The 23650-nt window shown below is 40.4% G+C and overlaps 1 protein-coding gene across 9 annotated transcripts in view; it reads left to right on the forward strand.

Annotated features, from left to right (window-relative positions):
• The window catches only part of LOC144287296 (uncharacterized), an 83152-nt gene that overhangs the window by 3912 nt on the left and 55590 nt on the right, over positions 1 to 23650 (forward strand). For 4 of the 9 annotated variants that reach the window (XR_013355162.1, XR_013355174.1, XR_013355168.1 and 1 more), the window contains one exon: positions 709 to 6483. The exons of the other annotated variants lie outside the window; for them this stretch is intronic. The gene's annotated coding sequence lies outside the window, so the exon portion shown is untranslated. The remainder of the gene's footprint in view (positions 1 to 708; positions 6484 to 23650) is intronic. 9 annotated transcript variants of the gene reach the window in all.

Raw genomic sequence — 23650 nt, forward strand, 5'->3', positions numbered from 1 at the left:
ATAATCTATCTATCTATCTATCTATCATCTATGTGTCTCCCCTAGTGGTTCAACCTCTCAGATGGAACTCTGATGCACTCTAAGCAGGGACTTTTGGTGTCTGTGGAGTTATTGTTACCTCAAGCTGTTCATGGAGGAAGTTGCAGTGGCTTTCCTCTTCCTCCTACATAAGATGTTTTCTTTTCCATTTCCCGAAAGGCTGATGCAAAAAGGTGAAGTTGCCATCTTACTCAGAGGAAGAAGAAATATAAGTCATATTTGTGCCCTGCTGTGTTCAGTCTGTTCAATACACAAATGATAAAATGATTACAATCCCCAAACTGAGACAGTTAACCTGTGTTCTGCTCCTGGTCCCTGTTTGACAAGCTTCAAGCTTTCACATTAATGCCTGTAATTCGATGCTTACAAGGTGTTCAGGACCAGCATCCTCTAGGGGTTTGTTAGAAATGCAGAATCCCTTGCTCCTCCCCTGCTGGACTTACAGGATCAAAACATGCATTTTGACCAAATCTGGCAGCGATTTGTATGCATATTAAAGCTTAAGAAGTGCCATCTACAGGACTACTTTGGAGGGATAAAACCTTTATCAGCATTAATACCCAGAGATGGATTCTTATCGTTGCCTTCTTGGATATACATTTGTGATCAATATTTGGCACATTTAGATCATCCTATCTCTAATTTCCTCATAACAATTGGTCTTTTTAGGACCATGTCAACTGAAACATCAACTGGGCCAGCTGAAATTACCAGAAAGTGAGTCTCAGAAGGTGAAGAGCTGGAAAGATTTGAGAGAAGTCACTAAGGATACTGCACACCCAAGCAACAACTCTGTACCATCGCGTGTGTATATATGTATTGAGTATATTACAAAATACAGGATTGATTTACAGCAACATGAGTTTGGTGGTTTCTTTCAGGGAGGGAAGGAAGAAGGAACAGAGAAGAGGGAGGGGTTTAATTTTGCACCCACAACATTTTCTTTCTAAAAAGAAGAGATCTGGTGCAAGTATAGGAAAATGTTTACATTTGTGTAATGTAGATGGCACAGGGGGTCTGTTAGACTTGTTTCTGCTTATTCTGTAGACTTATCTATATCTAAATTAAGAAATTAAAAGTTTTTTAAAAGTGTGTGTGTGGGAACATTCTGGGTATTCTGTGGATGGTGGATCAGAGGAGGAGACAGGTGAAGGCAGGGGGTCGGCGCAGGTGATGACAGAGTTGAGGCTTAGCAGGGGCTTGTGGGAAAGATGATCTGGATGAGTGGAGGACTCTTATTCCCAGGTTAAGCCCTTTCCAGAGATGAAAGCAGTGTTCTCATTGGGAGCTTACCTGTCAAGGCTCCCTTCCTCCCACCTCTGGGATTTTATTCCTGCTGTGCCCTCTATCTCCATCACCCTTCTTCATGATCTTTAATGGCTACCTCCTCCTCATTCTTTAGGTCTTATCTCAGATGTAGCCCCTATGCAAGCCTTCTCTGATCGTACCCCCCACCTCGCCCAGGATTGTTTGTATTATCTTCTCTGGACTTCCTTCCACAGCTAAGCCTCTTTATGATGACAAATTCCCCCAACCCCAAGGTAGTGTTTTTCCTCCCAAACAAGAAATACCTGGGCTCATGTGATTTGATTTTTTTTTAATTTTTATTTATTTATGATAGTCACACAGAGAGAGAGAGGCAGAGACACAGGCAGAGGGAGAAGCAGGCTCCATACACCGGGAGCCCGACGTGGGACTCGATCCCGGGTCTCCAGGATCGCGCCCTGGGCCAAAGGCAGGCGCCAAACCGCTGCGCCACCCGGGGATCCCCATCATGTGATTTAAAAAGTGTCCTGGTTTATCCTGGTTCAAGTGAGGTATGACCCAGCAGCTCAAATGCTGGAAAGCAATTATGAGCAAAGGCTCTGCAGTCTGACTCATTGGGTTTGTTTTGTTTTAAATTATTTATTTATTTATTTATTTATTTATTTATTTATTTATTTATTTGGGGGAGAGAGAGAGATAAGCAGGTTCCATGCGGGGAGCCCGACATGGGACTTGATCCTGGGTCCCCAGGATCAGGCCCCGGGCCGAAGGCAGCGCTAAACCACTGAAGCACCTGGGCTGCCTGACTGGGTTTGAATCCTTATTCCATCACTCACAGGCTAAATGATCTAGAGCAAGTCTCTCAATCTCTGCAGCCTTAGTTTCCTCATTTATGAATCAGGGACAATAATAATACCTGTTTTTAGTGTTGTAGGGTTTATTTGCTTATTTTAAAGATTTTACTTATTCATGAGAGACACAGAGAGAGAGGCAGAGACACAGGTAGAAGGAGAAGCAGGCTCCCTGGGCGGAGCCTGATGAGGGACTTGATCCCAGGGATCACACCCTGAGCCAAAGGCAGACACTCAACCACTGAGCCACTTAGGTGTCCCTTGTGTTTTTTTTTTTTTAAGTTTTTATTTATTTATTCATGACAGACAGAGAGAGAGAGGCAGAGACACAGGGAGAGGGAGAAGCAGGCTCCATGCAGGGAGCCCGACGTGGGACTTGATTCCGTTTCCCCAGGATCACACCCTGGGCTGAAGGCGGCGCTAAACCGCTGGGCCACCAGGGTTGCCCTGTTGTGGGGTTTAATGAGATAATATGCATAAGCTCCTTGAACAGTGTCTGTACACAGTTGACTGCTCAGTAACTATCATGGTGCTGACGGTGATGTCATTAGGGACCTGGTTTATGGCTCCTCTTCCTAGCACTTGCTTCTTTTTTGGCTCCTCTCATCCTAGCAGTTCCAGGCTCTTCCACCTGGTTGCAGAATGACTTACCCTGCATCCTTTAAAGTTGGGGTTTTAGAGGATAGCATGGAAGAGGTGGGCTGCTTCCCTTTACCAAAAGCTCCAAGTCTCATTTGCTCAGGCAGGGTCACATGCCCACTCTGAACCGGCCTGTAACCAGGACATGGCTCCTAAACCTTAGAAGGATCACTACACTGTACCTCCCTAGACTTTTTTTCTCTCCTACTTCCCCAGACAAGGGCAGCTCTGTGATTCCAGCTCCTATGGTCAAAATTCTCTTTCTCTTATACCTATATCATGCATCGGCAATTCCTGTTTACCTTTAATATTCATCAAGGCTTTTCCTTTTCTTCTTTCCCACTCTGGCCTCATATACCATCACCTCCCATCTGGAAAAACACAGCTGTCTCCCTGCTATCACCTGTTCCCCATACTCTGCTCCCTTCCTGAGTCACAGAGAGAGCTGATTAACCTGAGTCAGCACATGTCACTTATCTGTTCAACGTGTTCATGTCACTCAGAATAAAGTGTGCTTGCTTTGATCTTGCCTATGTTACCTCCCTGATTTCATCTCTAACCATTCTCTACTTCTCTTCAGCTATCCTGGCCTCCTTACTATGTCTCAGAAATATCAGATGGGCTCCTCTCTACAGGCCTTTGCACTAGCATTTCCATCTACCTGAGACTGTCACCCCAGATATATCTGGTTTCCTCTCTTAAGTCCTGCAAGCCTTTGCTAAAAAAAGTCATATCCTAATTGGGGCATTATTTGCCTCTCTATTTAAAACTGTGGCCCCTCACCCATCTCCAATACTTCTGATCACCCTTGCGATGCTTTATTTTTTCCCACAGTACTCTTAACATTTTTCTTACTTTATCTTTCACACACCACCAGAATGGCACTGCAGTAGATGCACAATAGAACTTTGCTGAGTTAAAGAATAAATGAAAGAACAACTCACAGTCACATTTGGTGGTGGGCCTGTCTTCCTGTCTGGACTGCAGAAATCCTGAGGACAGGGGAAGGGATCTATGTTGGTCACCGTTGTATCCCCAACATCACCCAGTGCAGAGCCAGGCATGGAGGGGGTTGGAGGTCCTAAAGATAGATAGCCAGCCGTATGTCTGCCAAAAGATTTCTGTGAGCAGTCTTTGTCAGATGGAAGGTGAAGAACGAGTGTTGGATTTCCTCTTCAGGAGAGCTGGAAAGCACGTACAAGAGTTCTTACAGGGAGGAGAGAACCCCCCCCTGCTTTAGAGAGTGAAAGATATGTGACATTACTCACTGCCACATTGGCCTCCTTTTTGTTCTTTGAATCTCCAAGCTCATTCCGGGCTTTGAGGCTTTGTGATTGCCATTCCCACTCTGGGAACCCTCTTCTCACAGTTCTTGGAGCAGCTCTCCCACCTGTGCTTCCATGTCTCACCTCAAAGAATATCTTAGAAAGGCTTTCTGTGGCAAAGCCAGCTAGGTGTCTATAGGCTGCCCAAATTTTAGACTACGTTTTTCCAGAGGCCTCTGCTACCAGTTGAGGCCACGAGACTAGTTCTGTCCAATGGACTAAGAAGAGATGTATGACACTTAGGGCCAAAGCTTTATTTAAAAAAAATACCCCCCCCCCGGCTTACTGAGGTATAATTGAAAAAAATAAGATATTTAAAGTATACAACATGGTTATTTGATATATGTGTGCATTGTGAAATTTTTACCACAAACAAATTAATTAATACATCCGTTACCTCACATAGTCACCTTTTTTTTTTTTTTTGGTAAGAATGTGTAAAATCTACTCTCTTAGCAAATTTTAAGTATACAATACAGTATTGTCCACCATAGTCACCATGTTATATATTAGATACTAAGATCTCACTCATCTTATAACTGAGTGTATGTATCCTTTCAATAGCCTACCGTTTCCCCTAGTCCCTGGCAACCATCATTTTCCTTTCTGTTTTTGTGAATTTGGCTATTTTAGAGTTCATATATAAGTGATATCACACAGTATTTGTCTTTATCTGACTTATCTCACTAGCATAATGGCCTCAAGTTCTATTTCTATCCATGTTACTTCAAATGGCATGATTTCATATTTCTCATGATTTAATCTTTGTATCTATCTATCCCAGATCCCTCTCTATCCCTTCATCCGTTGATGGGTTGATGGACACCTAGGTTGTTTCTATTATCTTGGGAATTGTGAATAATGCTACAGTAATTATGAGAATATAAATGTCTCTGAAAAACACTGATTTTTTTCCTTTGGATATATCCCCAGAAGCAAGATTGCTTGCTAGATTATGTGGTAGTTCTACTTTTAATTTTCTGAGGAGCCCCTATACTATATTCCACAGTGGCTGTACCAATTTACATTCCCATCCAAAAGTGTATAAGGATTCACTTTTGGGCTGAAGATTTTAAGAAGCAAGTGGGGGTTCTCCAGTCTCTCATCTTCTTCCTAGATTCAAAGGACTCCAAGCATTTTAGGAGATGGTGGAATCACCAAGTGAAAGAAACCTGAATCCCTAACTTAATATGTGGGCAACCGGAAACGTCCACTTTGGGAGGTTCTGTGAATGTGAAATAAACTATTTTGTGAGCTACTGAAATGTTGGGGTTTATTCGTTCCAGCCACTAGCATGACTCTAAACAATATACTTCTAGACCTCATTGCCCACTAGCCCAGTGTACCTCAAACTATTTGTGATTGTGGAGTAGGACTCATTTTCTGATATTTTAATCTGTCATGTTCTAATTCCTTTGGTCTATATCCTGTCCAACAAGACAAGTCTATTGATTATATTCTTGGATGTCATGGCCATGTCAAATTTCTGTGAGTTCTGAAGTGCTTATTGGCAATTTCTGTACTTGTTGCAGACCATTAACAATAGCGGACCAGTAGTAGCACTGCTTTAGCTTATAACCCTGTTTAATTTTCTCCTTATCACTTACCACTCCCTGTAATTAACGTGTTTATTTAGAAGTCTATTTGTTTATGTTCTTCCCAGTAGAGTGTAAGCTTCTTCAGAAAGGAGACTTATCTTGCTCTCAGTTTCCAGCTCCTTGTAAAGTGCCTGGTACATCATATGTGCTCAGAAATTATGTGTTGAATAATGCATAAATGGCAAACTTTGGTGGTAAAGAGGGAGAAGAGGCAACCATACCTGTAATAGAACCTCTCTACAATTGTGACTTGACCTGAATTCTTATCAGTTCATGGACAGCTGCTGACTTTCTGGTAGACCATAAGTATCCAAGATTAGCTTTGGCCTCTTACAACCCTTCTGCCTAGGTTTCTCTTACTAAAGATCAGACTGCACTGGACTCACTGTCTGGTGATATGTCTGTCTTCACTTGGTTTATAAGTTCTTAGGGGGGTGTGGTTGATTCTGAAATGGTCGCTGCTATATCCCTAGAGTTGGGTAGCACAGCCAAGGCCTTTGGCATGAATAGATTTATGGCATGAATGCATGGTGTGAGCAGGAGGGGAGACTGCCCTGGGGGAATAGTGCTCTACCCTGCCTCCACGGCCTCATCTCTTGGCAGGGTCCCAGGGTTGATCCTGAATTCTGGTCCAGTGGGCTGCCCAACTTGCTCTTTTCTTGCTCCACCAACTACCTCAAGATGCTGCCTAGGCTGTCAAAACTTAGCAGTCCAGACATTTAGGAATAGATGTCCCATTTGGCCAAATGGATACTTAGAGCCAAGGTAAGTAACACTGTTGTATATATTTGGTAGTTTGCTGAAAAGGAGGTTAACGAGCAAGTAAATCCATCATGAGGTAAATCAAGATGGTGAGTATGATGAAGCTTCCCAAAACAATCCCCAAAACTGCAATGTAGTAGGCTTGGTAGGAGGTCTCAGCTGCCAAAGCTCGGTTATTCCACTTGTTGCTGTGCCTTGTCTGATTAGAGGGGAGAGTCAGGACAGAAATAGTTGGGCTTCAATGAGTTGTTGTAATGGGTGAGTTATGGGACTGTAAGGACCCAGGGTGGGAACTTGAATCCACAGGAGGGACAAAATAATTTGAGTCAAGGTCAAGGCCAGGATGAAAAGGGAGTAAAGGAGGAGAGGATTGGCGTGATGCAGATTCCCACCTGGACAGAGAAGATCAAGGCTACAATGCCTATGGGAAAACACAGGAGGAAGGCCCAAATGGACAGGCACATGTGGTCTTTGGGGGGCTTGCCCCGCAAAATTTCAAACGCCTGTGGGCAGGGAGTGGGTCATGGCTCAGTATGGCTTCTGGACTGTGCTGTCCCTTCTGACTCCTTCCTTTTCATGGTAACTTAGCTATATAAATTCTTCCTTGACCTCCTTTAAAACTCATACTGACTTCCTCTCACTCCCACCATGTCCCTTCTAATCTGTCATTTTTCCCTTTAATACCTCCTTCTACCCTGGATCTCTTAGCCTCCTCCACTCCTATGCTCTATAATCCCTTCTTATCCCTAGTAACCCTTTCCCTGTCTCCTGTAACCTCCTCCCTGTCTTCTAGAACTGCCTTGTAGGTCCCTACAGCTTGTCTCACTTGGACCCTAACACTACCCCCACAAAATCCCTTGCTGACTCTGATGACTCTCGCTTGTCCTCCTTGGAACTGCAACTGAGCCGCCATCACATTTTGTTCCTATCCCACCCTCATGGTCCCCCAAATGCAGCCTTTTTGCCCCTATGAAACACCTACTAAGGAGACCCTACTCAACACTTGAACACTCTCACTTTCCATCTACAAAACCTTCCTTGTTCCCTCTTAAAACTCTCACCCTATAAAACTGTGCAAGCAATGCCTCTCTCCTTATCTCATTTGTAATATCCCTCACTTTGTCCCTATGAACCTGTCATGGTCCTGTTATGAGTCTTGTTCACCCATAAACTTCTCCCTTCCCCTTCTCCCCACCCATGACCTCTTTGTTGGCTCCTCTAAGACCTCCCTTAACCAACACTAAATTCTGAGTCCTCTCCATGTCCACTCAAAGCGTCTTCTCTGTCCCCTTATAAAGGCCTGCCCTTTCTCCCTCTACCACTTTCTCCCTACCCCTGAAACCAGCGTCCTACCCTCGGAACTCCTCCTTCTTCCACTCAAAGCAGACTCCCCATTCTTCTAAATCCATGTTCCTTCTATATGGTTCTCTTCTTATAATACCTCTCTGCATCCCCCTGAAACCCTTCTTGCTCCCTCATTCTGCCGTTACCCATTCTCTCTTCCTCCCACCCTAACCCCCCGTAAATTCCCTCCCTGCCCCTTCAAACACCCTCATTAAGGCATCTAGGTCTGGGTTCAGGGAGCCGCTCCTTCATTCCAATCTGCCAAGAGTTACCCTGGAGACCACATAGACTCCGCCTCCTATCATGTTTTTCTATTACTATTGGCTGATTGAGGTTGCATGTGATAGGGTGGAGATTCCAATACTCATATTGCTGCTGATTGGTGGGAAGGAGTTCCAACTCTTCCTACTCTCTCAGGTGATTGGTTAATTCTGGGGAGTTTTTATTACACTTTAGTTTCAAAGGTTGGATATATGTTTTGGATACAAGTCCTTTCTTAGATTTGTGATTCCAAATGTTTTTTTCTGGGTCTGCAGCTTATATTTTACATTTTCTAACAGTGTCATATGCAGAGCAAAGTTTTTAATTTGTACTAAACCCAAATTATCTTTTCCTTTTATGAATGTGCTTTTGGCGTGTCATGTTTAAGAATTTCTCTTTGCTTAATGCAGTGTCAGGAAGATTTTCTCTTATATTTTATTCTAAATGTGTAACAAATTTACATTTATTTAAATCTATGATCCAATCTATTAGTTCATTATTATATAAGAGGTGAGGTCTTATTTTTTATTTCTTAAGATTTTATTTATTTGAGAGAGAGCAAGTGAGAGGGAGAGAGAATCTGAAGCTGACTCTGCGCTCAGCACAGAGCCTGATGAGGTGCTTGGTCCCTGGACTGTGAGATTATGACCTGAGCTGAAACCAAGAGTCTGACACTTAACTAACTGACTGAGCCACCCAGGCACCTTGAGACACTACTTAATAGTTTAAGCTACTCTGTTAAAAAGGAAATATGCTTTAAAGTCAAAATAAAGCTGGTGTGACTGCAAGATTGGCATCATTAAAAGCATGTTATTTACATGTTTAAGATATATGCTAAACATAAGTGGTTGAAATAATATTCCTCAGCCATTAGAAACGACAAATACCCACCATTTGCTTTGACGCAGATGGAACTGGAGAGTATTATGCTGAGTGAAATAAGTCAATCGGAGAAGAACAAACATTATATGGTCTCATTCATTTGGGGAGTATAAAAAATAGTGAAAGGGAATAAGGGGGAAAGGATAAAAATGAATGGGAAATATCAGAAAGGGAGACAGAACATGAAAGACTCCTAATTCTGGGAAACGAACAAGGGGTGGTGGAAAGGGAGGTGGGCGGGGGTGGGGTGGGGTGGGGGTGACTGGGTGACAGGCACTGAGGGGGGCACTTGATGGGATGAACACTGGGTGTTATGCTATATGTTGGCAAATTGAACTCCAATAAAAAAATTAAAAAAAGAAATAATTTAAAATGAGTTTTTATGGTAAATTAGAGTGTATAAACACCTAAAGAGAATTGGAGAATTTTTCATTTAACAAATGTCTTTCTGTCTACATAAAGGGAAAAGGAAATATTTGTATTTAGGCTTATATAAAGCTGAAAATACATAGATTTTTGATGCACAGAAAAGGACTTGGTAAAATGTGAGCCTTTTTTATGTTGAATAAGAGAAAAACAATGAATAATTCTTTTTTTAAGATTTTTTAAAAATTTATTTATTCATAGAGACAGAGAGAGAGAGAGAGGCAGAGACAGAAGCAGGCATCATATAGAGAGCCCGATGTAGGACTCGATCCAGGGTCTCCAGGATCACGCCCTGGGCTGCAGGCGGTGCTAAACCGCTGCACCACCGGCGCTGCCCAATAATTTTTTTTTTTTTAAGATTTATTTATTCATGATAGACAGAGAGAGAGAGAGAGGCAGAGACACAGGCAGAGGGAGAAGCAGGCTTCATGCCGGGAGCCCGACGCGGGACTCGATCCCGGACTCCAGGACCGCGCCCTGGGCCAAAGGCAGGCGCCAAACCGCTGAGCCCCCCAGGGATCCCCTAATTCTTGATATTCACTTAAAATACACTATTAGAAAAAGATTTAAAAAAGGCATTTTGAGGTGAGGTTTTAGATGAGATGATGATGATGATTTTCATTTGATTTTTCAATTTTAGGTCACTAAAAAGCCTTAGGGGACCTTGGGTGGCGTGGCTCAGTCCGTTAGCTTGGGTTTTGGCTCAGGAGGGGATCTCAGCGAGGTGAGATGGAGCCCCCAGTGGGACTCCACCGCAGAGTCAGCTTGAGTTTCTCTCTCTCTCTCCTCCTCCTCGTTCTGCTACACACACTCTCTCAAATAAATAAATAAATTTTAAAAGAAACAAACAAACCCTAGGGTACCTGGGTGGCTCAGTCAGTTAAGCATCTGACTTTGGCTTAGATCATGATCTCAGGGTTCTAGGATGGAGCCCTGCCTCAGGCTCTGCTCTCCCTCTCCCTCAGCCCATCCCCTCCCACCCCTGCCCAACCCCTGCCCTCGCCCCATGTCATGCTCTCTCTCTATTTCTCTCTCAAGTAAGTAAAATTTTTAAAAATCTTTTAAAAAACCCCTATTTTTCTCTGATAACTTGCATTGAACTTCTTTTGAAACTAAATGGGCCATATCTGTATGAGTTCCTTTCTTCCTGTTTTTTTTTCGAGATTCTATTTACTTATTAGAGAGAGAGAGAGAGAGAGAGAGAGCACAAGAATGCAGAGCAGCAGACAGAGGAGAGAGAGAAGCAAGCTCCCTGATGAGCAGAGAGACCCAGTATGAGACTGGATCCCAGGACCCTGCGATCATGATCTGAGCCCAAAGCAGATGTTTAACTGACTGAGCCACCCAGGCACCCCTATATGGTTCTCTTTCTGCACTCTTCTGTTCTGTTGATCAGTGTGTCCCTTGACAAATACCACACTGTCTTTTAATGTAGCTTTACAGTGATTCTGAAAATTGGGTAATGTGAGGAATTCAACTTCATTCTTCTTTTACAGAATTATTTTGACTCTGCTTGTATAGATCTACAAATCTTGTTGGTCTTTTAATAGGAATTGCATTAGAGTTTCAGATCAATTTGGGAGAGATATGGGTCCTCCCTTTCACCAGCATGGGAAGCCTCTCCATTTGTTTAGACCTTTTCTTTCCTTCCTTAGCAGCTGTAGTTTAAACACACAGCTGATACACATAATAGTTTAGATTTACACCCATCTACTTGCTTTGTGGGACCTCTTGAAAATGGTATTATGATGATAATTTTTTGATAACTGTAATTTATTATTTTATATAGAAGTATGATTAACATACAATGTTATATTAGTTTCAGGTGTACAATGTGATAATTCAGCAATTCTATATATTACTCAGTACTCATCAAAATAAGTGTACTCTTAATCCTCTTTACCTATTTATTTAAATAAATTTTATTTCTGATTATTCATTGCTAGCATAAGGAAACACATTGGATTTTTGTGTATCAGCGTCTCCGATTCTGGTACTTAGTGGTTCAGAATCTGGGCAGGCTACTGATTCAGGGAAGCTGGCTTAAACTGAAGTTTTGTGATAAAGGAGATCAAGTGCACAAAGCCCATTTAGTGTATGCTCTGTAAAGGTTAGCTGCTAAATGGCAGAGTATCCTGCTCAGAGCTCAGATGGGCTTTGGTCATGGGTGTCTGACTTGACATCTGCACTTTTTCTGCAGCATGGAACTTCTGTTCAGTCATAAATGTCACTTGAATTTAGTTCTTTATAATCTCTGTAGCCTGTCCCTCTAAGCCCAGCTTGGTACCTCATGCTTTGCTTACCTCCCTCATCTTCCCAGGTAGGCTCTGCACCTGGTATTAAACCTGTTCTTGTCCAGAGAAATTGATTCAAATATTTAAAGATGAATGTTGCTTGTTAATTGCTTAAGGGTCAAAGTGTGGTTGGCGAGGATGGATCTTACAAGATCAGAGCTAGGCCAATAATATGGAGGATTCGCTTAAGACTGCAACTAGCTAGCTGCCTTTAATGAAGTACTAAAATCAAGGGGGATAGATAAATTCTTAAGACTCCTATAAGTTGAAGAAACTGAAACAGGTTCTTATTGGATTCTGGACCTCAGATTTATAGCCACAGCTATAACTTACCCTTGATTAAAGGCCATAAAGAGATCCAGGAACTTGTACACAATCAGCTCTAGCATGCAGTTTAGCAGCAAGTTTCTGGTGGGGGAGTGGGAGGCAGACCAGTGATGAGATGGTAGGTACATGGTAGTGACTTAAACTCATATCCCTGCCTAAGCCTGGCAGGGCCCAGGAACTATAGCTTGGGCTATAGCTTCAGCTAACTTCACTTGGGTGACACTGAGCTTTGAGCCAAGTTCTAAGCCTGAAGATGACATGGTTGGGTATTATAGCTGTGAAGCGGTCCCAGCTTACCCAGGTGGTAGTCAGGTTAGGAGCATGCTAGGCTGAGGGCCAACTCAGGGTTGCCAGTTGTTGTTGACAATGGGCTGATAAATCCAATGGCTTGTCCGGGCTTTCTGTATCCTAATTTATATCAGGAGAACTGAGAAGAGGATAGATCCATAATGAAGCAAAACCTAGACTGTAGACTTCCTCCAGGGAAGCTACTTTGACAAAGCTTGGCTTGTGGGCCTTCCTCTGAAAGGCCCTCAATGGCAGAGAGAGGTTGTGGGTCATAGAGCCAAAAAGTTGAGGTCCTATAGGCATCAGGGCTAGATGTAGCTTCAGCCTGGATTCTACCATTTTTGTGTGTTGTGTGTTGTGTAACCTATGATCTTGTTAAACTCAATTTATATATTCTAGGATTTCTTTTTGTTTCTGTTTTCTGTTTTTTAAATAGATTCCTTGGGATTTTCTACATAGACAATCATGTCATCTACAAATAAGGGTAGTTTTATTTCTTCCTTTGAATCCCTGTGACCTTTATTTCTTTTTATGACTTATTGTATGGATTAGGACTTCAAGTCTGATGTGGAATAGGAGTGATGTGGAATAGGACATGCTTACCTTGTTGGCAATTTTAGAGAGAAAGCCTTCCCCTTCACCATTACATATGATGTTAGCTATAAGTTTTCTGTAGATGCCCTTTATCAGGATGAAGAAGTTCCCTGTTAGTCCTGGTGTGCTGAATTTTTATTGTGAATTGATGTTGAATACTACCAAGTGCCTTTTCTGCATCAGTTGATGATGTGATTTTCCTTCTTTAGATGGTTAATATAGTGGATCGCATTGCTTGGTTTTCTAATATTGATCCGGATTTGCATTCTTGGGAGATACTCTAGTTGGTGGTAGTATATTCTATTTATATACCTCTGCTTTTGGTTTTCTAATATTTCATTGAGAATATTTCTGTCTCTATTCATGATATTGGTCTGTAGTATCGTGTAAACAATCTGCATCAAGATAATGCTGGCTTCATAAAATGAGCTGGGAAATATTCTCCCCTCTTCTATTTTCTGGAAGAGATTGTGTGGAAATGATGTTATTTGTTTGTTATAATTTACCAATGAAACCATCTGTATCTGGAGAGTTCTTTCTCAGATTTTTAGTTTCTTTTTTTTCTTTATTTTTTTCTTTAAGATTTTATTTATTCATTCATAGAGACACACACACACAGAGAGAGAGAGAGAGAGAGAGAGAGAGAGAGAGAGGCAGAGACACAGGCAGAGGGAGGAGCAGGCTCCATGCAGAGAGCCCGACTTGGGACTCGATCCAGGGTCTCCAGGATCAGCTAAACCGCTGCGCCACCGGGGCTGCCCAGATTTTTAGTTTCCAAACCAAATACTTTAATAGGTATAAAATTATTTAGATAATCTCCTTCTCTTGATCAGTTATGGGTTTTTGTTTCTGAAGGATGGGTCAATTTTCACCTAAGGGGTAGGATGTATGTGTGAAGACTTGTTTATAATAGTCCCTAATTTTCCCTTTAGTGTCTCAGGGGCCTGTAGGAGTATTCTCTTCTTTTCTGGTATTGGCCATTGTGTTTTCTGTCTTATTTTGTCAGCCTTTCAGGAGACTTATCAATTTTATCTGTCATTTTCAGGAACCAGCTTTTAGTTTGACTTTATCCATGGTTTCATTGTTTCTCCCTTTTCAATTTCAATGATTTTTTTCACTCTTATCTCTGTTTGTTTTTTTCTGGGGGGGGCACTATTTTGCCCTTATTTTTCTAGTGTCTTAATTGGAAGCTGAGATAATTAATTTGAGATATTTCTTATTTTCTAATATGAGCATTTGAGGTTGTACATTTCCTTCTAAGCACCACTTTAGCTGCATCCCACATATTTTGATATGTTGTATATATTTTGGTCTAGAATGTTCTAGAGGGGCACCTGGGTGGCTCAGTGGTTGAGCATTTGCCTTTGGCTCAGGTCATGATCCGGGGGTCCTGGGCTTGAGTCCTGCATCAGGCTCTCTGCAGGGAGCCTGCTTCTTTCTCTGCCTATGTTTCTGACTCTCTGTGTCTCTCATGAATAAGTAAGTAAAATCTTTTAAAAAAATAAAATGTTCTAGAAAACATTTTCTAATTGCCCTTGACTGATGAATTGCTTGCTTGCATGTTTTACCCCTAAGTGTTGGGATATTTTCCTCTTATCTTTCTGCTGTTGGTCCCTACTTTGCTTTTATTCTGATGAACACATGAGTTTTCTATTTCTGTGTAACAAATCACCATACACTCAGTGTCCTAAAACAATAGCCATTCAGTATCACACTGTTCTATAGGTAAGAAATCCAGAAACTGTATGGCCGAGTTCTCTGCTCAGGTTTTCACAAGGCTGAAATGAATGTGTCTGCTGAAGTGTGTTGTCATGTGGAGTTCTGAATGTTCTTCCCAGCTTGTGTGGTTGTGGCAGAAATCAGTTCTTTGAGGTTTTGGGACTGAGGCCATTGTCTTTTCCTTGTGGTTATCAGCCAAGATCTATTCTCAGTTCCTAAAGTCTACATGCACACTTTGCTGCGTGATCCTGTTCATCTCAAAGCCATCAAGGGAGAATCTCCCTCCATCAGAATCCCTCTCACACTTTGAGTCTCCGACTTCCTCTATCTCTGACACCTAGGCCCAGATTTAAAGCCTTATGTGGTTAGGTCTACCTTTCTTCGAGTCAGCTATGCCACGTAGCCTAATTTAGTCACAGGAGAGATATCTTATCATATTGATAGTCAGGGATTATTATATAGGGTTATACCCCAGGGGCAGGAATATTGGTGGGGGACATCTTAGCATTCTCATACAGTCAGATAATATGACTTTGTATGGTTTTCTTTGTGTGATTTTGTATGCTTTTTATAATTTTAATTCTTGGAAATTTGTTAAGATTTAATGAATAAGGATACGTTCTGTCTTGATGAAGTTCCATGTGCACTTGAATATGTATTTGCCTTCTTTTGGTAGAGTATTCTATAAAGGGCAATTAGATACAGTGGTTAATGGTATTCAGTTTTTCTATATCCTTGCTAATTTTCTATTTATTTGTCCTACTAATTATTGAGAGGGGAATGTTGAAGTCTTCAGCTATGATTATGGATTTGTCCATTTCTCTTTTTTTAATTTATTTTTTATTGGTGTTCAATTTACCAACATACAGAATAACCCCCAGTGCCCGTCACCCATTCACTCCCACCCCCCGCCCTCCTCCCCTTCTACCACCCCTAGTTCTTTTCCCAGAGTTAGCAGTCTTTACGTTCTGTCTCCCTTTCTGATATTTCCCACACATTTCTTCTCCCTCCCCTTATATTCCCTTTCACTATTATTTATATTCCCCAAATGAATGAGAACATATAATGTTTGTCCTTCTCCAACTGACTTACTTCACTCAGCCATTTCTCTTTTTTTATTTTATTTTGCTTTGAGTTATGGATTTTGTTTTTGATTGTTTAAGATTTTATCATTTATTTGACAGAGAGAGAGAGAGAGAGAGCAGGGGGAGGGACAGAAGGAGAGGGACAAACAGATTCCTTGCTGAGGAGGGAGCCTGATTTGGGGCTGGATCCCAGGACTCCAGGACCACGATCTGAGCTGAAAGCAGATGCTTAACCGACTGAGCCACCCAGGCGCCCCTGACTTATGTATTTTGAGACTCTATTAGGTACTCATACATTTAGGATTTTTATATCTTCCTGTTGAATTGTCCCTTTTATTATTATTTAATGTTCCTTGTTCCTCTTTATCCTCATTAATTATCCTTGCTCAACATCTACTTCGATGTTGATATAACTACCCATGTTTGTTTTGGTACTATTGGTATTGCATTTTATCCCCTCCCCCATCCTTTTACTTTTATTCTACGTAAATCATTGTATTTAACAGTTTCTTGTAGAAACAGTATAGTTGGGTCTTTTTTTTTTTTTTTGTCTCCAAATGAAATGGGCAACCTGTATCCCCCAGTGGCTTGCTAGAAATGCAGCCTCCCTTGTCCATTAACCCCTGGGCTTACTGAATCAAAACCTGAATTTTGACAAAATCTGTCAGTGATTTGTGTGCATATTGAAGTTTAGGAAGTGTGGTCTATAGGACACTATTTTTGGGGGATGAGATTTTCTTTACTATTGTTAAGAGCCAGAGATGAATTCTTATCATTTGATTTTTGGATATGTAGGTTTAAGATCTGTGATTACTATCTGGCACTTCTTATATCAATTTGTCTCTAATTTCCTCATAACAGTTGATATTTTTATGACCCTGTGAACTGAAACTGCACTTATAACTCAATTAAGTACTTTATTAAAAAAAAAAACCCAGCTCTTTATGTGAGCTTTCTACTTTTGAAGAATATGAGCTCTTCTTTTTCATACACTTTCTGAACTGGCATACTTCTGTTACTTTGTTGATTCATTACCAGCACATTAATAAGCTTTAACATAATCATAAGATCAATTTTCCTGAAAATTTGTGTTTTTAGACTACTGGTTATATACATTTTATTTAATGTGAGATATCAGTCCATACTAGTATGTTTGATGGGCAGAGAGTGTGGTCATGGAGGATTCTTGTTATTCTTGGGTGGCCTAGCATCTGAGTTCTCTTCCTATGCTTGCTGGCTTTCTTCCTCCCAAGATAAGGTTCTCCTTAGTCTCTCAAAGGATATGGCAGTTACTTGCTCTCCCAGCATCCCTTGTAGGCAGGGCCTCAGCCCAGCCTATCTGTTCTAACTTGGTTGTTTGTACTTCTGATTCACTCTTATATCTTAATTGTAATTGCAATTGCACAGACTTTATAAAAATACTGTTGAACATCTCCTAAATTACTGAAATATAATTGCAATCCAGAAAGAGACGAAGTTTAGATCATGAAGATTGATAAAGGAAATTAATGGCTACCTTGATCTTTGGCTAAAATGGAGTGACACGGATCAGATTAACTCTCCAGTCTGAAACATTTTTTTAAATGGGTCAAAATGTTTGAAATAATGGTATGCAAGATATTGGCTATCAGACAATGAAGGACAGCGATCCCTAAGATAAGGGAAATGAGATGAACACCGAATTTCTCTAACTTATTGCCTAGAAAGAGCTTCTAGACCCCAGTGCAAGAAGGGGGAACCTGGGCAGAGCCTATAGTTTCCCTGAGTTAGGAGATGGAGCTTGGAGTGCAGAGAGGCCAAGAAAGCTAGAGTTTGCTGGGCAGGGTACCAGAAAGAAGAGAGCATTGGACAGGGAGAGAACTCTGAAGATCTACAGAAGATATCCCTCAAGTATTCAATGGGAGTACATAAATGTATGTGGATGAGGAAACTATCTGGGGTGGAGAAAGAACCATTTTATTTTATTTTTATTTTTATTTTATTTTTTTTAATTTTTATTTATTTATGATAGTCACAGAGAGAGAGAGAGAGGCAGAGACACAGGCAGAGGGATAAGCAGGCTCCATGCACCGGGAGCCCGACGTGGGATTCGATCCCGGGTCTCCAGGATCGTGCCCCGGGCCAAAGGCAGGCGCCAAACCGCTGCGCCACCCAGGGATCCCTATTTTTATTTTTTGAAAGAACCATTTTAGAGGGAGCAATCCTCAGAGCTCACAAAGGGCCAAGGAATGTGGCTGGTTTCATCCACCAAACTGGGAAAATCTCATAATTCACTAGGCATTGGGTAGATGGTATTGTCTTAGTATCAGGGAAAGATTAGCCTTGACTAAATGCTTTTTTGGTGCTAAATAGCAGAGCTTAGAAGAATCCCAAAAGGATCAAGCTTAACTATATTCCAGAAGAAAGTTCAAGAATATTTAGGGACACCTGAGTGGCTCAGTCGGTTGAGTGACTGACTCTTAAATTTAGCTTGGGTCATGATCTCAGGGTATTGGGATCCAGCCCTGCATCAGGCTCTATGCTCAGTGGGGGGATAATGCTTGCCCCTCTCCCTCTGCTCCCCCCCCATACACATGTGCTTTCTCTCTCTAAAATGAGTAAGATTTTCTTTTTAAAAAAGAATATAGAAATGGTGAAAAAATCCAGATGCCAACAACATAAAATTAACAATATTTGGCATCAATAAAGCAATATAAAGCATGTAAAGAAGAAGGAAAATATGGTTCATAAGGATAGGAGAAATCAACTAAAATGGACCCAGAATGTACACAGGTAATGGAATGAATAGATATGAGTATCAAAATAGGTATTATAACTATATTACATATGACCAAAAGGCTAGAAAAGAAATTAAACGTGTGAAGTAGAGACATGGAAGACATAAAAAAAGATCCAAGTTGAACTTCCAGAGATGAAAACTCAATATTTGAGGTGAAAAATATACTAGATGACATGAAGGGCCAATTAACTATTACAGAGGAAAAGATTAGTGAATTTGAAGCCAAAGTAACAAAAACTATTTTAAGTGAAATAATGAGAGAAGAAGGATTGATAAAAAGAAATGAATCAAGTGTTAGTGAACTGTGGGACAACTTTAAGCTGCCTCATATATGTGCTACCATAATCCCTAAGTGAGAAGGGGAGTCCCGAAAAAAATATTTGAAGAGAAATTGGCTGAAAAAATTCCAAATGTGATAAAACTACAAGGTATGTCGGTGAACCTTAAACATATGATACTTGAAAAAAACGACATCAAGGCACATAATGACCAAATTCCCAATAGTAGTGATAATAAGAAAATCTTAAAAGCAGCCAGAGAAAAACGACACTTTACAGAAGAGAAATAAAGCTAAGGATGACAGCAGATTTTTCATTGGAAATAAGGCAAGTAAGAAAACAGCAGAGTAGCATCTTTTAAGTACTCAAAGACAAAAAAAGTCAACCTAACAAAATATCTTTCAAAAATAAAGACAAAATGAAGACATTTTAATTTTTTTATTAATTAGTTTACATATTTTTATTTTATTTATTTATTTATTTTAATAATAAATTTATTTTTTATTGGTGTTCAACTTGCCAACATACAGAATAACACCCAGTGCTCATCCTGTTAAGTGCCCCCCCTCAGTGCCCGCCACCCAGTCACCCCCACCCCCAGCCCTCCTCCCCTTCTACCACCCCTAGTTCATTTCCCAGAGTTAGGAGTCTTCCATGTTCTGTCTCCCTTTCTGGTATTTCCTACCCATTTCTTCTCCCTTCCCCTCTATTCCCTTTCACTATTATTTATATTCCCCAAATGAATGAGACCATATAATATTTGTCCTTCTCCGATTGACTTATTTCACTCAGCATCATACCCTCCAGTTCCATCCACGTCGAAGCAAATGGTGGGTATTTGTCATTTCTAATGGCTGAGGAATATTCCATTGTATACATAAACCACATCTTCTTTATCCATTCATCTTTCGATGGACACCGAGACATTTTAGATACACAAAACCTGAAAGAATTATCAGCAGACCTGCACAACAACAGCAACAAAAAATTGTTAAAGGAAACCCTTCCAAAAGAAATAAGATGACATCAGATGGAACTTTAGATATATGCAAAAGAATGAAAAGCCCTGGAAATAGTAATTACACTGATAAATATATTTAATTTTTAAATCACTCAAAGCATTTTAGAGATTAATTCACAAGGCAAGGGAAACAATGGCAAAGATGAACTATTGGGACTTCAAGATAAAGAGCTTTTGGGCATCTGGGTGGCTGGGTTGGCTAAGCATCTGCTTTCAGCTCAGGTCATGATTCCAGAGTCCTACTCAGCGGGGAGCCTGCTTCTCCCTCTCCCTTTCCTGTGTCCCACCCCACCACTCATACTCTCTCTCTGTCAAATAAATAAATAAAATCTTTTAAAAAAAGTCAAAAAGCTTTTGCACAGCAAAAGAAACAGTTGACGAAACCAAAAGACAACCTACAGAATGGGAGAAGATATTTGCAAATGTCTTATCAGATAAAGGGCTAGTACCCAAAATCTATAAGGAACTTATCAAACTCAACGCCTAAAGAACAAATCAATCAAGAAATAGGCAGAAGACATGAACAGACATTTCTCCAAAGAAGACATACAAATGGCCAACAGACACATGAAAAAATGCTCTGCATAACTTGGCATCAGGGAAATACAAATCAAAACCACAATGAGTTACCACCTCACATTGGTCAGAAAGGCTAAAATTAATGATAGGAAATGCCAGATGTTGGTGGGGATATGGAGGAAGGGGAATCTTCTTGCACTTTTGGTGGGAATGCAAGCTGGTGCAGCTACTCTGGAAAAAAGTATGGAAGTTCCTTAAAATGCAGTACTAGGTATTTACCCCAAAGATACAAATGTAGTGATCTGAAGGGGCATCTGACCCCAATGTTTATAGCAGCAGTGTCCACAATAGCCAAACTATGGAAAGAGGCCAGATGTCCATCAATAGATGAATGGATAAAGATGGTACACACACACACACACACACACACACACACACACACACACACACACAGGAATACTACTCAGCCATCAAAAAGAATAAAATATTGCCATTTGCAATGATATGAATGGAACTAGAGGGTATTGTGCTAAGCAAAGTAAGTCAGAGAAAGACAGTTATGTGTTCTCACTCATAAGTAGAATTTAAGAAACAAAACAAGATCAAAGGGGAAGAGAGGAAAAAATTAAACAAGATTAAATCAGATAGGGAGACAAACCATAAGAGATTTTTTTATAAAGATTTTATTTACTTATTTATGAGAAACACAGAGATGAGAGAGAGAAAGGCAGAGACAGGCAGAAGGAGAAGCAGGCTCCACGCAGGGATCCCAGCGTGGGACTCGATCCCGGGTCTCCAGGATCATGCCCGGCGCTGACGGCGGTGCTAAACCGCTGAGCCACCCAGGCTGCCCTAGAGATTCTTAATCATAGGAAATAAACTGCGGGTTGCTTGCGGGGGAAGGATGGAGTAACTGGGTAGTGGACATTGGGGAGAGAACGTGATGTAGTGAGCACTGGGTATTATTATGAGACTGACGAATCACTGAACTCTACCTCAGAAACTAATAATATAGTATATTTAATTATTATATAAAAAACAAATACTAAAAATAAGTAAAAATAAAAACATAAAAAACATTATTCCATACTTTAAAGCAAAAAAATATAGTGTGACATGTAAAATATACATAGAAGAAAACTACATGAAATAATAGCACAAAGCTGAGAACAGAAAAATGAAAATACATTTTGTAAGGTCCTAGACTGTATGTGAAGTGTTATATCATTTGCAGGCATGTTGTAATAAATTAAAGAGATAGAACATTAGAGCAACCACTAAAATATTGAGATAATAAAAATGACTTGTAGCTAATCATCATCATCATCATCCAACAAAAGTGAGCATGCTATATGTTGGCATATTGAACTCCAATAAAAAAATATATACAGGGATCCCTGGATGGCTCAGCGGTTTAGCACCTGCTTTCAGCCCAGGGTGTGATCCTGGAGTCCTGGGATCGAGTCCTACATCAGGTTCCCTTCATGGAGCTTGCTTCTCCCTCTGCCTGTGTCTCTGCCTCTCTCTCTCTCTCTCTCTCTCTCTCTGTGTGTGTGTGTCTAATGAATAAATAAATAAAATCTTTAAAATATATATATACAAAAAAGTTAAATACTAAAACAATACTCAATCTAAAAGGAGGAAAAGAGGACAAAGGATAGATGCAACAAGTGGAGATAGGAAGATAGATTTAAAATGGGGATTGTCATTAAATCACATTAAATCTAACTAGTCTCAACACCCTAGTTAAAAGGCAGAGATTTTCAGATTAAATAAGCAAAACCCCAACTATATGTCATCCACAAGAAATCCACTTTCAGTGTAAAGACACAAAGGGGCTGGGGTGCCTGACTGGCTCAGTCAGTAGAGCATGTGACTCTTGATCTTGGGATCATGAATTTAAGTCCTACATTGGGTATAGAGATTATGAGATTAACTAACTAACTAAAAAACAGATACAAAGAGGCTGCAAGTAAAAGGATATAAAAAGATATATCATTCTGGAGTGATATTAATATCAGATGAAGTATATTTCAAAGAATAATACCAGGGGAGTGGGGGTGTCTGGTTGGCTCAGTCAGTAGAGCATGCAACTCTTGATCTTAGGGTTATGAGTTTGTGCCCCATGTTGGATGTAGAGGTTACTTAAAAATAAAAATAAACAAAGAGTAATACCAGGGAAAAAAGAAATGTATTAATTAATAATAAAGGGGTCAGTTAATCAAGAGGACACAACAGTTCTATGTGTGTTTTTAAAATATTTATTTATGAGAGAGAGAGAGGCTCAAAAAAAAAAAAAAAGAGAGAGAGAGAGAGGCTCAGAGACACAGGCAGAGAGAGAAGCAGGCTCCATGCAGGGAGCCAGATGTGGGACCCGATTCTGGGTCCCAGGATCACACCCTGGGCCAAAGGCGGCGCTAAACCACTGAGCCACCCGGCTGCTCAGTTCTATGTTTTTATACACCTAATAACAGCTTCAAAATATATAGAGGAAAAAAACCTTAGAAAAATCTAAACCTAAGTCAGCCAGCACTTAGGGGATATACCTCCCTGTCAAGGAAAACTAACATACTAATCATAGCCTTCCAACTCCCTTACTCTAGAAAATAGGACCTGCTAGCCTTTATGAAAGTCCTTGACATCCTAGCTAATTGTGACTTGTTTCCACATTTCTTCTTGTAAAGCTCTATGAAGCTCACTGTTGCCTAAAATCACTTGAGAAGGGTGCTTCACTTCTTGTGAGGTTCTGTAGTCCCCCAACCCTTGGATTGTTTTCCCTTGAATAAAGGACATCAGTCATTACTAAGTTACATTATTTTTGTCACTTGATGCTAAATTAGAGAATCTGTAGGGATACAGAAGACTTGAACAACACTATCAACCAACTTGACTGAATTGACGTTTATAGAACATTCTATCCCTAAACAGTAGGATACACATTATTTTCAAGTGCACCCAGAACAATTATTGAAATGGATCAGCTTCTGGACCATGAAACAAGTCTCAATAAATTTGAAGCTCAAGTTATAGTGTGTTCTCTATGATATAAATGGAATTAAACTAGAAATTAATAACAGAAATATATCTGAAAAATCTCCAGATATTTGGAAACTAAGTATTTTTATTTTTAAAAATTTTTTAAATTTTTATTTTTTGGTATTTTTTTTAATTGGAGTTTGATTTTCCAACATATAGCATACACTCGGTGCTCATCCCATCAAGTGTGAAACTAAGTATTTTAAAATTTCCTATGGTTCAAAGAAGAAATCAAAAGCAAAATAAGAAAGCATTTGAATTGAATATAAGTGGAGACACAAAATATAAAAATATGTGAGAGGTTGTCTAAGTAGTAC

This window comes from Canis aureus, chromosome 1 (assembly GCF_053574225.1).
Source record: "Canis aureus isolate CA01 chromosome 1, VMU_Caureus_v.1.0, whole genome shotgun sequence".
NCBI lineage: Eukaryota > Metazoa > Chordata > Mammalia > Carnivora > Canidae > Canis > Canis aureus.